Source organism: Moschus berezovskii, chromosome 14 (assembly GCF_049115385.1).
Source record: "Moschus berezovskii isolate FMDL1 chromosome 14, NW_MosBer_1.0, whole genome shotgun sequence".
In the NCBI taxonomy this organism is placed as follows: domain Eukaryota; kingdom Metazoa; phylum Chordata; class Mammalia; order Artiodactyla; family Moschidae; genus Moschus; species Moschus berezovskii.
Window position 1 is genome coordinate 68,449,726 of NC_142473.1, and position 15,144 is coordinate 68,464,869.

The 15,144-nt window shown below is 42.9% G+C and overlaps 1 protein-coding gene across 2 annotated transcripts in view; it reads left to right on the plus strand.

The window, feature by feature from the left end:
• Window positions 1-15,144, plus strand: part of KIAA1549L (KIAA1549 like) — a 315,219-nt gene that overhangs the window by 164,719 nt on the left and 135,356 nt on the right. The window lies entirely within an intron of this gene.

A 15,144-nucleotide genomic window follows, 5' to 3' on the forward strand; every position in this document is an offset into this window, starting at 1 on the left:
ATCTCTCACCTGAATATATCTAGTTCAGGTGACTTTTTTCATAGTGGCTCCCTTTTTGTGTATTAATTTGTTTTGAGTTTTTCATTTCTGGTTTAATTTTGGTTATCAATTTTTTTCTCATATATTAAGTAAATTGTTGTTGTTTAGTTGCTAAGCCATGTCTGACTCTAATAACCCCATGGACTGTGAGCCCACCAGTGTCCTCTGTCCATAGGATTCCCCAGGTAAGAATATTGGAGTGGATTGAGTATTAATAAATACATAAATTATTAATTTTAAAATTTGATATACATATATGAGTTGCTCTTGTTCTGTCTCTGCCTTCTTCTTAGCATCTCAGCTATAACTGTAGTTCGGTTTGTAGAGTCTTATTGGGAAAGTGTTCATTTTGAAACCATGCTGAATTAATCATCTTAGAAACCACATTCTTGACTGTGGAAATAAGTTGACTGCAGGGGAGACATCTAACACAGAAGCTTTGTGAGTCTTACTCAAGCTAAGAAAGCCAGATGGATTGCTCAGGTACATTGGAGAATTATGGCCCGATAAAAGGGATTCATTGTAAGAAACGAGAACTATTCCTGAGAAGACAGAATAAGTTTACCCAGAAAAATGAGCATATAAGAATTTATTTTTATCATAGTTTAGAAAAAAGATATATCCCTGAAACCTCTCAGCTGGAGTTTGTGCCCATTGATGATAATCAAAACAAGTAACATTTTGACTGCTAACCACATAGTGAGTGAAGTCTCTCAGTCGTGTCCGACTCTTTGCGACCCCATGGACTGTAGCCTACCAAGCTCCTCTGTCTGTGGGATTCTCCAGGCAAGAATACTGGAGTGGGTTGCCGTTTCCTTCTCCAGGAGATCTTCCCAACCCAGGGATCGAACCCGGGTCTCCCACATTGGAGGCAGACGCTTTACCATCTGAACCACCAGGGAAGCTAACCATATACCAGGATACATTTCAAATACTCTACATGGATTAATTCCTTTAAGCCTCAAAACAGCCTGCGATACAGCAATTATCACCATCTTCTCTTAGAAAGGAGGAAACAGACACAGAGATGTACATCACTAGCCTGAGTTTACACAGCAGAACAAAGCCATCAGCTGCTTGTCTGCAGGCCCCTCCTCCTAAGCCACCTTCCCAGTGAGATTATAGTCTGTTCATCTTTGTAAGACACAGACTATCAGATAAAGCATTCAGTGTGTGCTTGTGGGATAAATGGTAAAGTGATGAGCTAATAATTGAGATAACTGGCTGTAATACTAAGCAGAAAGGGAAAAGTACTCTAATAGAGCTAAAAATAAAGAGTTATGGGAATCAGTTCAGTTCAGTTCAGTTCAGTCGCTCAATCGTGTCCGACTCTCCGCGACCCCATGAATCACAGTACGCCAGGCCTCCCTGTCCATCACCAACTCCCGGAGTACACTCAAACTCATGTCCACAGAGTCGGTGATGCCATCCAGCCATCTCATTCTCCGTCATCCCCTTCTCCTCCCGCCCCCAACCTTTCCCAGCATCAGAGTCTTTTCCAGTGAGTCAACTCGTCGCATGAGGTGGCCAAAGTATTGGAGTTTCAGCTTTAGCATCAGTCCCTCCAATGAACATCCAGGATTGATCTCCTTTAGAATGGACTGGTTGGATCTCCTTGCAGTATAAGGGACTCTCAAGAGTCTTCTCCAACACCACAGTTCAAAAGCATCGATTCTTCGGCGATCAGCTTTCTTCACAGTCCAACTCTCACATCCATACATGACCACGGGAAAAACCATTGCCTTGACTAGACGGACCTTGGTTGGCAAAGTAATGTCTCTGCTTTTTAATATACTATCAAGGTTGGTAATAACTTGCCTTCCAAGGAGCAAGCGTCTTTTAATTTCATGGCTGCAATCAGCATCTGCAGTGATTTTGGAGCCCAAAAAAATACCTAAAGTCTGACACTGTTTCCACTGTTTTTCCATCTATTTCCCATGAAGTGATGGGACCATGTGCATCTTAATTATGGGACTGTCTCTTAGGAGTGGTTTACATTTAAACCTTTCAACATGGGGAAGACTAGTAATATGTTGTCTTTTTGCTCAACTCTCTAAGCTCCTGTTGGAACCAGTCTGTTGTTCCATGTCCAGTTCTAACTGTTGCTTCTTGGCCTGAGTACAGGTTTCTCAAGAGGCAGGTCAGGTGGTCTGGTATTCTCATCTCTTTAGAATTTTCCACAGGTTGTTGTGATCCACACAGTCAAAGGCTTTGGCATAGTCAATAAAGCAGAAATAGATGTTCTTCTGGAACTCTCTTGCTTTTTCGATGATCCAACAGATGTTGGCAGTTTGATCTCTGGTTCCTCTGCCTTTTCTAAATCCAGCTTGAACATCTGGAAGTTCACTGTTCACATACAGTTGAAGCCTGGATTGGAGAATTTTGAGCATTACTTTGCTAGCATCTGAGATGAATGCAATTGTGCGGTAGTTTGAGCATTCTTTGGCATTGCCTTTCTTTGGGGTTGGAATGAAAACTGACCTTTTCCAGTCCTGTGGCCACTGCTGAGTATTCCAAATTTGCTGGAATATTGAGTGCAGCACTTTCACAGCATCATCTTTAGGATTTGAAATAGCTCAACTGGAATTCCATCACCTCCACTAGCTTTGTTTGTAGTGATGCTTCCTAAGGCCCACTTGACTTCGAATTCCAGGATGTCTAACTCTAGGTGAGTGATCACACCATTGTAACTATCTAGATTGTGAAGATCTTTTTTGTACAGTTCTTCTGTGTATTCTTGCCACCTCTTCATAATATCTTTTGCTTCTGTTAGGTCCATACCATTTCTGTCCTTTATTGTGCCCATCTTTACATGAAAAGTTCCCTTGATATCTCTAATTTTCTTGAAGAGATCTGTTCTTTCCCATTCTGTTGTTTTTCTCTATTTCTTTGCACTGATCACTGAGGAAAGCTTTCTTATCTCTCTTTGATGTTTTTTGATGTTCAAACGGGTATATCTTTCCTTTTCTCCTTTGCCTTTCGCTTCTCTTCTTTTCATAGCTATTGTAAGGCCTCCTCAGACAACCATTTTGCCTTTTTGCATTTCTTTTTCTTGAGGATGGTCTCGATCACTGCCTCTTGTACAATGTCATGAACCTTCATCATAGTTCTTCAGGCCCTCTATTAGATCTAATCCCTTGACTCTATTTGTCACTTCCACTTTATAATCGTAACAGATTTGATTTAGGTCATACCTGAATGGTCTACTGGTTTTCCCTACTTTCTTCAATTAAAGTCTGAATTTGGCAATAAAGAGTTCATGATCTGAGCCACAGTCAGCTCCCGGTCTTGTCTTTGCTGACTGTATAGAGCTTCTCCATCTTTGGTTGCAAAGAATACATCAATCTGATTTTGGTATTGACCATCTGGTGATGTCCATGTGTAGAGTCTTCTCTTGTGTTGTTGGAAGAGGGTGTTTGCTATGACCAGTGCGTTCTCTTGGCAAAACTCTGTTAGCCTTTGACCTGCTTCATTCTGTACTCCTAGGCCAAATTTGCCTTTTACTCCAGGTGTTTCTTGACTTCCTACTTTTGCATTCCAGTTCCCTATGATGAAAAGGACATGTTTTTTGGGTGTTAGTTCTAGAAGGTCTGTAGGTCTTCATAGAACCATTCAGCTTCAGCTTCTTCAGCATTACTGATTGGGGCATAGACTTGGATTACTGTGATATTGAATGGTTTGCCTTGGAGTCTAACAGAGATCATTCTGTTGTTTTTGAGACTGCATCCAAGTACTGCATTTCGGACTCTTTTGTTGACTATGATGGCTATTCCATTTCTTCCAAGGGATTCTTGCCCTCAGTCATAGATAGAATGGTCATCTGAGTTAAATTCACCCATTCCAGTCCATTTTAGTTCACTCATTCCTAGAATGTCGACGTTCATTCTTGCCATCTCCTGTTTGACCACTTCCAATTTGCCTTGATTCATGGACCTAACATTTCAGGTTTCTATGCAATATTGCTCTTTACAGCATCGGACTTTAATTCCATCACCAGTCACTTCCACAGCTGGGTTTTGTTTTTGCTTTGGCTCCATCTCTTCATTCTTTCTGGAGTTATTTCTCCACTGATCTCCAGTAGCATATTGGGCACCTACCGACCTGAGGAGTTCATCTTTCAGTGTCTTATCTTTTTGCCTTTTCATACTATTCATGAGGTTCTCAAGGCAAGAATACTGAAGTGGTTTGCCATTCCTTTCCCCAGTGGACCACAGTTTGTCAGAAATTTCCACCATGACCTGTCCGTCTTGGGTGGCCCTACATGGCATGGCTCATAGTTTCATTGAGTTAGACAAAGCTGTGGTCCATGTGACTTTTAAGGCTGTATATTGTCACCCTGCTTATTTAACATATATGCAGAGTACATCATGAGAAATGCTGGACTGGATGAAGCACAAGCTGGAATCAAGATTGCTGGGAGAAATATCAATAACCTCAGATATTCAGATGACACCACACTTATGGCAGGAAGCAAAAAAAAAAGAACTAAAGAGCCTCTTGATGAAAGTGAAAGAGAAGAGTGAAAAAGTTGGCTTAAAACTCAACATTCAGAAAACTAAGATCATGGCATCTGGTCCCATCACTTCATGGAAAATAGATGGGGAAACAGTGGAAACAGTGAGAGACTTTATTTTGGGGGACTCCAAAAATCACTGCAGATGGTGACTGCAGCCATGAAATTAAAAGACACTTGCTCCTTGGAAGAAAAGTTATGACCAACCTAGATAGCATATTAAAAATCAGGGACATTACTTTGCCAGCAAAGGTCCGTCTAGTCAAGGTTATGGTTTTCCCAGTGGTCATGTACAGATGTGAGAGTTGGACTATAAATAAATAAATAAATAAAGCTGAGCACCAAAAAATTGATGCTTTTGAACTATGGTGTTGGAGAAGACTCTTGAGAGTCCCTTGGACAGCAAGGAGATCCAACCAGTCAATCCTAAAAGAAATCAGTCCTGAATATTTATTGGAAGGACTGATGCTGAAGCTGAAACTCCAATACTTTGACCACCTGATGTGAAGAACTGATTCATCTGAAAAGACCCTAATGCTGGGAAAGATTGAAGGCAGGAGGAGAAGGGGATGACAGAGGATGAGATGGTTAGGTGGCATCACTGACTCAATGGACATGAGTTTGAGTAAACTCTGGGAGTTGTTGCTGGACAGGGAGGCCTGGCGTGCTATAGTCCATGAGGTCGTAAAGAGTCAGACATGATTGAGCGACTGAACTGAGCTGAACTAAGCTCCTGTTACTGCGTTTCTTTAGGTACAGAATTCCCTAGATCTCCAGTGCATGCATGCATATTGCGTGCTCAGTCATTTCAGTCGTGTCCTTCTCTTTGTGACCCCATGGACTGTAGCCCTTCAGGCTCCTCTGTCCATGGGGTTCTCCAGGGAAGGGTATTGGAGTGGGTTGCCATTTTCTCCTCCAGGGGGTCTTTCCAACCCAGGGACTGAACCCACGTCTCCTGTGTCTTCTGCATCGCAGGTGGATGCTTTACCCACTGAGCCACCTGGGCAGCCCTAGATCTCCAGTAATTCTTGCTTAATGGATTTAAATGGTCTCAACCTCCCTTGAGGTCATTAGAGTGAAATACTAAAAAATATGAAAATTTGGAAAGGTTTGCCAATTAAGGTTGTCCTAATTACTGGTCAGTTATTGGAGAAGGTCAGTTATACTGGTTAAGGTCAGTTACTGGTGGTTCATTGTGTTTTCTATCATTGAGTTAGGCCATCATGAAGTTTTTAAACTTATAAATGACCCTATCTGAAAGATCAGAAGGATGCTAAGGTGTAGGGGGAGGAGAGAAACTCCAAGTCTCACTGATTTATTTCTCTTGATGCAGATGTTCTTCTATATGTGTGGTGTCCTAGTCCATAAGAGGAGGTCACTGTGTCTGTCCCATCTGCTACACATAGGCTCTGATGACAGAATTGGAAGGCGATGAGGCCTTTATTTATAATACTGAAAATTTATGAACAACCTGTCTCCTAACAGTTAGGGGATGCTTAAACAAATTATGATACCACATCTTAGTGGAAATAATTAGAGCCTTATCCAATATGGAAACATTCATTAATACAGTACTATAAAAGACAAGAAGCAGGTGCAAATTTGGATGTGCAGTGTAATCACAGGTCTGAAAACCGAGCAAACCCAAACTTTTCCAAGAATGAAGTCCATAAATATGACTCACCACAGCATGAATCCTGGTTTTCTTGATGAACTGGACATGTACTTGGAGGAGGCTGAGGGTAGCATGGGGTTATTTTAGCTTGCCTTCTACTTTTCCATCTTCCCTTTTCTGAATGTTCTATAATGATCACATATATCAAGGATTTTGAAAAAACAGTGAAATTTATTACTGTTATAAGGGGGAAGATCAACTTTATTTTTAAACCTGTTTTACAAAGGATTTGAAAGCAATAAACTTAAATAAAAGAAGAAGAAAACAGCTGTGAAAGAGCTTTGAAAGTTAAAATGCTTCTGTGGAAGCAGTAAACAGAACTTTCCCTTTGCTGGCATCATTTCAAGGAATGGCAATTTGATTCTATTAACTGGCGCATTTCGTTTTAAAAAGCCCCAAGAGAAATCATCTTAGGCAAGAATATCCCAGGCACCAAACTTCAGGACTGCAGGGTGAGGGGTGGATGCTTCAGCATAGCAATGATGCTTAATCCATCTCTTTTGACCTTCTGGGAATTGAAGCTCGACAGGTCTCGATGATTTAGAGTGGTGCTCAGTAATGTTTGTTGAAGAGGCACCAAGGAGACAGACTCATCATCAGACAGGAAGGGGCAGCTACTGTGTGGGCTGCAGTCTGTTTGGGGTCCCCCTGGGAGGATGGAGTCCACCCCAGACCTGGAGATGGAGGGAGACCTACTGTTTCCCACGTGGAATAGAGAGCCTTGGATCTGAAGTCAAGGGGGGTGGAGTCATATGTGGCCATAAGGTAACTCTCAGCATGACCTTGAGCAAGGCAGCACTTGACCTCCCTGAACTTTGGTTTCTCCACCTGTAAAATGGAGGTAATAACAGACTGTGAGGAACAGATGGGATGAGGGTGTGACGTATTGTGCAAACTAGGAGCAGTTCCACAGTTGTGTGGAGTCGTAACAGGGCATGATTTGCAGGCATTTCTAAGTTATGACCTGTGTTCAGGTTGCCTGAGGTGGCTTCCGAGTACATCCATGCCTACCCAGAACTAAACAGATAATAATAATAATAGTTAGCAATGTGTGGCCGGCACTTGACATGTGCCACCTTATTTTAATCCTTAAAACAATTTCATGGTACCGTGGTGTCATAAAATAGGTACTGTGATTGTCTCTTGAGGAAACTGGGGCACAGAGAGGTTGAGTAACTCACCCAAGGTCACACAGCAAACGGAGGAGTGAGTGGGATTTGAATCCAGGCAGTCTGACTGTGGGGCCTGGTAGGAAGCTGCAGCTGTTTTTCTCTGACATACAAGGAAGATGAGTTTGGGGTATTTATTCGTTGATTGCCTTAGTTCCCTACATTTAAGAGCTATTGGGGGTCAGGCTTGCTTTCCTGTAAGTGCTCAGTGAGGCAGACCTGCTGGGAAGTGGGGAGCTGGACAGGGTAGATGGTTTCTTGACCTTGGTTGCAAATGCGACCATACTGCAGCATGTGTTAGGTCAACGAAGGAGGGCAGTCTTCTCCTCCGTGTCGCCAGCGAGCAGAGAGAGGAACAGTGCTGATTGGAAAAGGATTGTAGCTGGGTTACAAGGGTGGTTTTGAGGAAACCAGGGAGCAACCCTGTGGACCTGAATTGAGGACACTCGAAGCAGCAGACTCCGAGGGCTCTGGAAACTGCCCTGACCAGGAGACTGATGCAGCACTGGGGACTGAAGAGAGAGGCTCAGGTGAGGAGTGGCAGCAGCAGAGACGCTGCGCTACCCCGGGGGCGTCTGTGGGGTTAGAGCGTGCCCTGCACAGGCAGCAGCATCCTCACAGCCTGGGTCTGCATCTTATGTACAAGCACCAGGGATGATAAACGGGCTGTGCCAAGGGCCTCAGGAAGACAGAGGCCTGAACAATTCATCATTGTGCATCTCGGTGCTCCCACGTGGGCCTCTGAGGTCTGGGGAGATGAGGGAGGTAGTCTTTACCATTTTGACTTTAGTCAGTGATAGACTTTATGTTCAAGTGCAGCTAAGCCTTTTCTTAACTTTGGATGTTTTGCTGTGTTAGTGATCTGCTTCAGGGCCTCCCTGATGGCTCAGTGGATAAAGAATCTGCCTGCAATGCAGAAGACACAGGAGATGCAGGTTTGATCCCTGGGTTGGGAAGATCCCCTGGAGGAGGAAATGGCAACCCACTCCAATATTCTTGCCTGAAAAATCCCATGGACAGAGTCAGGGTTGCAAAGAATCAGACACGACTTGAGCACACAAATTGGCATTGGCTGGACTCTTAGTTCAAGGCTAAGTTTAGCTGTCCTGGGACTGATTTCATGCAAACTTGCTGAGCAACAGAAGCCCTTGATACTTAACCTGTGCATGCAAGCTCGTGCATGTTATTATTGTCTGGTATTTGGAGAGGAGTGACATCACTTTCCTGAGGCTCCAAGAGCCACGGTTTTATTTAAACCTAGCTCAAATAAACCTGGTTTGAAATGGGTTTGTGTCAGTTGTCAGCTGAGTAGCATTTGTATAATCACTCATTCTTGTTGCCTTGAGAAGGAAAGAACTTATTCAAGTTAACTTTTCATTATTTTGAGGGTATTCCTCTTGCTTGCTTTCACTCATTCGCAACATAAATAGATTTTTGCTCTTTGTCTTTCTTCATCCAGAAGCTCCTTTAATCTCAACCATCTAAACTACTTCCCTTTACAGTTCTTGAGATTACCAGTCCCTTTGTGGGAAACACTGTCCAAGCAGAAAGTAATTGTTTCCTCACCCCTAGAAAGGGTGGTGTTTGTAAGCATTTAGAGAGGATAGCCAGTCTGGGGCTTGTATAGGAAGACAAAATTGCCTTTATCTCCCTCTGTAATGTGTGGGACATTGCTTTCTGTGCATTATTTGAAGACCATTACCGTATTTTCAGCAAAGAATAATTCATGTTATAAGGAAAGGGGAAATTGGAGAATCAGTGAGAGTTCATTGAGAAAAGTAAGAATTGAGTAATTTGATTAGACTAGTGTGCCTTTCCCCCCCCCGCCCTTGAAAATAGAATTTAAACAGATGAGTACAACCTGTTTCATAGCAACCTTCCAACATGTCTGTTGCTATTTGCTGCTGTGGCTTTGTTTTTGCTCTTGCAAAGCCTTGTGTTCTTTTCAAATAACTTCCTCTGCGTCTCAGGTACTGTGTTAGAATTTTTTATTTCACAGCTTGTTCTCTGTGATAGTCCAAACAAACCTAGGAATTCATGCTTCCTTTCTGCTGTCTTGAGCACACCTTCTCACCGTCCTTTTTGCTATACTTCGGCCATGGCCCCTCAAACTCCATGTCTTCTTCCTACTCGTCCTACAGCACCATGTGCCCTTCCACGGTGCCTTCCTTCCTACCTATATCAGTTTTCGATTGTTGACTACCTACCACAAACTTTACAGTTAAAACAACACACATTTATGATCTGACAGTTTCCATGGGTCAAGAGTTGAGCATAGCTTATCTGGGTCCTTTGTATAAGGTCTCTTAAGGCTACCATCATGGTGTCAACCAGGCTGTATTCTCATCTAGAGGCTTGGCTGGTGAGGAATCCACTTCTAAGTTCATCCAGATTGTTGGCCACATTGCCTTGTGACCACCAGATTGGAGGCCCTGGATTTTTGGTGGCTGTCAGCTGGAGGCCACCCTCAGTTCTGAGATGCCACCAGTAGTTTCTAGAGACTGCCTGCTTTCCACCCTTAGCTCTCTTCTACACTGGCTTTCTCAGTGCGTGTGTCCATGCTAAGTTGCTTCAGTTGTGTTCGATTCTTTGCGATCCATGGACTGTAGCCTGCCAGGCTACTCTGTCCATGGGATTCTCCAGGCAAGAATAATGGAGAGGGTTGCCGTTTTCTCCTCCAGGGGATCTTCCCGACCCAGAGACTGAGCATGCATCTCCTGCATTGGCAATCGGGTTCTTTACCACTAGCGTCCCCTGGGAAGCCTGGCTTTCTCAGTATGGCCCCTTAATTCATCAGGCCATCAAGGAGAGGCAGTCTGCTAGCGAGTTATAATTGTATGGCTTCACTGGTGGCTTAGTGGTAAAGAATCTGCCGGCCAATGCGGGAGATGTGGATTTGATCCCTGGGTCGGGAAGATCCCCTGGAGGAGGACAGGGCAACCCACTCCAGTAGTCTTGCCTGGGAGATTCCATGGACACAGAAACCTGGTGGGGTACAGTCCATGGGGTTGCAAAGAGCTGGACATGACAGAGGGACTCAACAACAACAGCAAGAAGGAAATCACAAGGGTGACAGCCCGTCACCTTTGCCATAGACTCTTGGTTAGAAGCATGTCACAGGTTCTGCTCATGTGCCAGGAGAAGGGTCCCACAAAGGCATGACCACCGAGAGAGGGGGAGCATGGGGTTGCCTTAGAGCCTGTCCAGCTGACCACCTCCACCAGTCTTCTGCTTCACTTCCTTCTTTTGAGGCTGTTTCAATCTCTCTGTAATTTGGTTTTGCCTTACTTCTAATTTACTTTTCCTTCTTCTAAATATATACCACCTACCTCTCATTTCCCCCTCAAAATTTTTCTTCCCTTCTTCCCCTTCAATGATGCCTCTTTAATTAATACAGAAATATTTTATTAGCATAGACAAAGTTCTAAAGTCTTGTGTATAAAGCAGAAGGCTTCTTAACTATTTTTTGGCTTCTGAATCCTTTTAAGAATCTAATCAAGCGTCTACTGACTCACTCCCAGAACTGAGGGACACAGCAGTGTCCTGCTTCAGTTATTATTTCTGCACAACATACTTTCCCAAACAAAATGCTCTAAAGCAACAACTATTTTGTTTTGCTCGTGGTTTCAGGAATTCAGAGCACAGTGGGGATGACTTGTCTCTGCTTTTTGATGCCTGGGGGCTCTGTAGGGAAGGTTCAAACAACCGTCGTGATTCTGATGGTTGGGGGCTAGAATTATCTGGAGGCTTTTTCATTCACTTGTCTGTCCATGGGCTGAGATGACTGGGAAGCTTGGCTTAGCTGGGACTGTTGACTGGAGTACCTACAGGGCTGGATCTCTCCACGGGGCCTGGTCTGCTCATGGAGTGGTGTCTGGGTTCCAGGAGGAATGGTAAAGGAGGATATGAAGGGGAACATTCCAAAGACCAAGCTGCTTTTTATGATGTTAGCTTCACAAGTCACGTGGCATTACTTCTGTCACACTCTTAACTGGTTGAACAGTCTCAAGTCCAAGGGGACTTAGACTCTACCTCTTAACGAGAGGCATATAGGAGAATTTGCAGCCATTAGAAAAAAATTACCACAAACACACATATTTAAAAAAATACATTGCCCTGAACTCTGAGAATTCAAAGGGACCCAGAAGGATTATCCGTTTCAATGTCCCACCGTGGCTCAGCTCCTCTTCAACTTTTCTGTCGTCGCATACCTGGACCACAACAGGCATTTCCTTCTTGGTCTCCTGTCGGCCACTTCGCCTCGTGCAGTACAGTCTGTTCTTCACCCTGTAAGCAGAATGACTGTTCTGAAACACGTCCCCCCACCTTCACCTCCGTTCCTTCCCACTCACCTTTGAACTAATGTCTGTGACACTCATGGTTTGGTCATCAACTACCTCTTCAGCCTTATCTTGTGCCAGGTCCGCTCGTGTTCTCCTTGATCTCACTATGGTTACTTTTTTTTCAGTTCCTCATACTATTTATGCACCTTCCTGCGACAAGGTTTCTGCAAATGCTCGTCTCTACATGCAGTGTTTTTCCCTACCCTCATGACTTGATTAACTTCTACTTATTCTTTGGGTCTTGGCTTGATAGTTACTTTCTCAGTGATGTGCTTTCTGACCTCCCCCATCAGGTCACATCCTCTTATTGCCTGCTCTTAAGGACCATGCATCTTTCATCTGTAACATGTATCATTTTTATACTTGTGAGAATATTTGTTTTAACTCCTTATCTCCCATAAGACTTCAATGTCTATGAAGCCAGAGATCATGTATGTTTTACATCATTTGTCTTTATGCCTTACATACAGACATTATAAATATTTTTCTTAAGTATGAGATTTTTTTTATTTTAGGAGTGAAAAAATGTAATGCAGTCTAAGAATGTATCATTTTCTTGCTAGCCTGCATTCCTATTGTAGTTCATAATGAACTCCAGTCAACCCTACCTACAGTTAACATAAGCTATCCTTAAAGTAAAGCTCCCACATTCTGTTCTTAATATGTGGATTAAAAGCAAGCCTTTATATTTAATCTTAATTTATGTCCTCCTTCAATAATAATTTCAGTTAGTTGACATGTCTTTGAAGTATTTCTCTGCAATTCTTCATATCATTTATTCTTTTGAATTTGCCATCATTTGCTAATTCAATGAGCATGTTTTCTTCTTTAGCTTTATGTATATCATTGGGTTTTTTTTTTTTTTTTTGAGTAACCAACTTCTAAGGTCAAATATGTTTAAGAAATATCCTAAACATATTTCAGAAGTTAAATATGCTTGATCAGTTTTGGCCAAAGTTTAATTAAACCATCCAGCATCAATTTGTTGAAGTTTTGCTACATCCTAGGTGCTCTATTTTTTCTGGATGATGGGACTCAGCCTTTATTTAAATGTTGATGTCCATGGGAGTATGCCCGTTTAAGTTCCAAATCCACTCTGATACCAGTTTCTGAATAGGTTAGGGTAAGTTAGGTTATGCTACCATAAGAAACAACTCCCAAATTTCAGTGATTTAAAAGAGCAAAAGCTTATTTTTTGCTCATGCTGCCTGTACACACTTTTACAAAGTCAGAAGGCCTTTGCTTATTGTGGTGCCTAAGAGACCCAGGCTGGTGGACCTGCAAACATTTTGAATATTAGTAGGTTCCTCCTCTTCCTTCTCCTCCTTCTTAACTAATTCAGATATAATATTGCTAGTTGTTTTGGGTTTTTTCCCTTCAAAGAAAGCAAGTTCTGGACAGTCTTGCTCCGGTGTTTAAATGTTCTAGCTCAGAAATGACACTTGTCACTTCTGCTCACAACTCATTGGCCAGAACTAATCATATGGCCCCACCCAACCCCAGAGGTATCCGGGAAGTGCAGTCCTTTTCTGTGCTCTGAAGGTAGAGAGCCAGAAGCATATGGTGAATAGCATTAATGACTGTTAGGTGTGAGTACAGGATACACTTCTCAAAACTGTTAGCTTGTTGAAACTTCTTCATGAGGCATCTTGGGACACTGTTTTATAAGGGATAGATTGGGAAACACTGGATTCTAGTCCAGAAACAAGGTTTAGCAGAGGCAAGTACACTAGAGACTGTTTCTTTATTTTAGCCTCCTTTGGTTAATTACAAATCCCCTTGTATTCATCCTCTAACACCCACTTCCCTTTCCTGCTTGTAAGATTTTTATGAAAGAGTTTGCAAGAAATCTTTCTGAAAGCAAAAAGTACTCTGCCTGTCGCATCTATTTTGACTTAGAAGGGTACTTGCTTGTAAGCGGTTTAATTTGGTATGACTCTTGAATCCATGAGTTGAGTCCCTGGTTGAATTTATTTCAATGAGAGTACAAAAGAAGAAATCCTACATAGATTTCACCTGACATGCAAGTAATAAAAATGGATTCTAAAGTGTTACTGGAAAATACCAAAATTCACAAACTACACTAGAAGGATGTTCTGTTCACTCATGTAAGTACCACCTACATGCACAGCCAGACAAGACTGCGTGACCAGTGCGAACCTGAGTCTATCTAGGAGGCAAGCATCATGAACAGAAGGCCTGAGACATGGCAGTAGCATCAGCCTTCCATGTAAAATTGCAACCAATTTTACTTCCTTAAGCTGAGTGCAATAACAGAAGCACAATTTCCATAGCAAACTGTGAGACACTTCCCAAGGAGTGCAGTTATCTTAATGAAATGCTGTGTAGACTTTTGGTCCTGTAGCTATATATGCATTTGCCGATTATTTCTGTATAAAGGGAGGAAGCTTTGGGTCCTGTACGAAGGAAGTTTTAGTGATTCTGATCTCATAATAAGGAGACACAGAGGCTAAGTTTGCCCTTTGTCCTTAAACTGTTCCCATCTTAAAAAAGGAAACTGAATATTTCAGAAGATCATTACTGTTTAGCTTTTGTGACTCAGAGTATATTTCATTTTCTAAAAGCTCAAATATTTGAAGGTTTCAGCTTTGGTTGTTAGGTTTTCTGGTGGCAGGATAGAGTGGAGCTGGAGTGAAGACTAGAACTGGTTTGGAGAAGCAGTCAGGGAGCAGACACTGCAGTGGGAGTGAGGAAGCCTCATGTCTGGACCTGCTTCTGTCCCTGATGGATTGTGTGGTTTCTGCCAATCATGTCCCCTGTCTGGGCCATAGTGTCCTCTTTTGTTAAGCAGATAAGCAAACAAAAATACAGGGACTTAGATCCTGCAATGACCATTCTAATGGCTGCTCACTTCTTTAGTGATTTTTTTTTTTAGCGTTTGTTTAGTGCTTTTCTTCTTGGGGAGCCCTTCCTTCCACCTCCATGATACCCTGTGTTCCTTCCAGTTGCCCCATGGGGCAGTTGGAGTGTGCTTGTTGCCTTTACTCTTGCAACAACAGTCCACAGATACACACAAGCTCTGTGGATGCCTGGAGGGTGCACACAAGCCCAGGTCTTCTGACTTCAGCTCTTGGTTTGTCTGCTTCTACCAGATGGGTGTAACTTTTTTTAAAAAAATTATTGGCTGTGTTGTGTGTTCATTGCTGCACGTGGGCTTTCTCTAGTTAGGGCAAGCGGGGCCTGCTCTTTACTTGGGGTGTATGGGCTTCTCGTTGAGGCAGCTTCTCCTTGCGGAGAACAGGTTCTAGGCACAAGAGCTTCAGTAGTTGTGGCCCACGGGCTTAGTTGCCCTGCGACATGTGGGATCTTCCCGGACCAGTGATCAAACCCCTGTCCCCTGCATTGGCAGGCAGATTCTTAACCACTGGACCACCCGGGGAAATC